The sequence below is a fragment of the Mesitornis unicolor genome, unplaced genomic scaffold, assembly GCF_000695765.1.
Source record: "Mesitornis unicolor isolate BGI_N332 unplaced genomic scaffold, ASM69576v1 scaffold21070, whole genome shotgun sequence".
Lineage (NCBI taxonomy): Eukaryota > Metazoa > Chordata > Aves > Mesitornithiformes > Mesitornithidae > Mesitornis > Mesitornis unicolor.
Window position 1 is genome coordinate 65,637 of NW_010159226.1, and position 2,458 is coordinate 68,094.

Sequence of the window (2,458 nt, forward strand, 5' to 3'; positions counted from 1 at the left end):
ACAGCTTTGCCAGTGTTGATTCTCAAGACACAAACATCAGTTCAAATAGCTACTTGTGAGGCAACACAAAATGGCTACACATGTTGCTAGGAGAAAAAAGGTTATTTGAAGATGAAATATCTGGAAATGATAGGAACCATGGACACATAGCTAAATATACATAGCCTGTGGCTTATGAGTAGTCTGTACTGAACTAAAACCTTTTTTTCTGTATGCTTTTCTGCAGAAATAGAGTTGTTCCAAAGCAGCTCCTTAGTTACTGAATTTATTTCCTATTTGTAGTTTAAAAAATACCAGTGAAGGATCAGCTTAGCTTTTCTGCTGTCAATAGCCCAGGCCACAGCAGAGGCATCTTGGTCAACCAGTGGAGCTTCCTATCACTGTTTTCTGTGCATAAATTTTCTGATATAAAATAAAGATCATTCATCTTCCATCAGTAATACATTTATCTTACCAATAAAGAAAAACCTGAAGGAAAGGGCAAATCCACATGCACACTGTACATTGTGTGAAAGTTTGACTTTCAAGGTTTTTTCTACATTTCCACTTCTAGTCTACTTTGTCAGCCCAGGTCTCAGTTCTAGATCTTGACATAAATTTGAAGCTGAACTTTGTCCTAAGTCCTGAATCATAGGTGTAGGAAAACTAAAATGGGCTATGAAAAGTCACCTCAACTACTTCAGATGAAATATATTATGATTTTTTTAAAAAAATCCTGTTTAAAATTCCAGAAAATACTGAAGCTCCTGTTTCCATGCAGTGCTATCCAATTACAATATATTTACTAACCACAGCATATTTATTGCTAACAAAATGTTGCAAATGCCTCCTATAATGTGCCTCTGTTTAGCCATTTCTGCCTATTTGATAAATGATATACAGTGTTAGAAGGTCACAGAAGGATAGCAGAGAAACATTGAGGGGAAAAAAGAAAGAAAACAACCCCAAACCCCAAGTGGCCAGCAAGACCAGACTGTGGGAGAGATTCAGTTATGCACTCTCATTAAGTATGACCATCCCTTATATGGGATTAAAAGATTACCAATGTAAAGCACCATCTGTAGGCAAAGCCGGTGCCATTCAGATGCATCTCCCAGGCTCTGTCCCTGGTGATGTGTCTATATGCTCATCGTGAAAGTATGTTTTGCTGAACATACAGCTGCAGCAACTTCCTCCTCTGGGGAAGCTGCATGTATATGTCTAGAGAAACAAGCACATGGGTCCAAGTCTGATGACCGGAGTCCACACAGTGCAAGCTGCTTCCAGAGCTGAAGAAAAGGAAACAACCTGGAGGAAATGGCACGGGACATCGTTCCACCACTGTGCTCTTGTCATCAGCTGGAAAAACATCCAAACAAAACAGTCACAGTCGAAATGAGGTTGACCTGGTCATTACGTTGACAGAAAAAAATGTATTTCCTGTTGGTGGTGGTGGTGCCTTTTAGGAGTTTCTGGTTTGTTTTGCTTAGTTACTGGGGTTTGGAGTTTCCCAGTTATCAGAGCACTCGAAGCACTCCTACATTCTCTGTGTATATGAGTGCAGTCTCCTATTCCCCAGTGAGAAACACATTTTAAACAAATTGATAAGATGCAGTTTTCCCATACAGTTGCTATCAGGCAATCGGAGCACTGCATGGCATGTCAGAAATGAAAAAATGTGCTTACGCTCTGATTTGGACCACCCTCCAGTTCCTCCTCCTCCCCATCTCAGGGTCAGAGCTAGAGAGAAACAGCTCCCAGGCTACAGCACTGGCATTGCTGTTGCAAATGCCAGATGCGGTCTCCTGTCCTGGGTTTGGTCCATTTGCACACCTACTCTAACTGATGGGGAGTCTCAACAGGGCAGAAAAAACAGTAGCTGAAGGAATGAAAAATAAACCGTTGTATTAAACATCAGGTAACAAGCTTGCAAAACTCGTGTGCTGTATCTTTTTTGTGCATTGCCTCATACACTTTAAGGAGTAACCAGTAAAGCATGATTTCCCTCAGACTGACTGAAAATTTCAGGCTTGAAATGCAAGGCATGCTCACGCTGGGGTTCATATGGGAGGGTTTTCCTGTGGGAAAGAAGCAAGGGGCAAAAGGGAATTCACAGCTTGCTAAGATACCATCCCATCTAAAACTTTCAAAGGATTACAAAGAGGAGATGTGGGTTTGCTCAAGCAGTACAGCCACAGTATAATTTCATAATTAACAGAGGAGTTCCTTGTTTAACTCCACCTGTGGTGAGCTTTTGGTTCTCCAGATGCTAGGAGCAGCCAGGACTTTCCAAGGGTGGGTGGCATGGGGCGGGTGACAGCAAGCCACATCTGTCAAAAACGTGCTGCTACGGGCAGGCAGTGTGGGCCAGCTCAAGGACCTCGCTTCCTGCCATTGTTTTACCAGCAGCCCTGGAATTTTGGATTTGACCCCTCCAACCAAGCAGCCTGTGCATACTTCCATGGTTAGGGTATTCCTG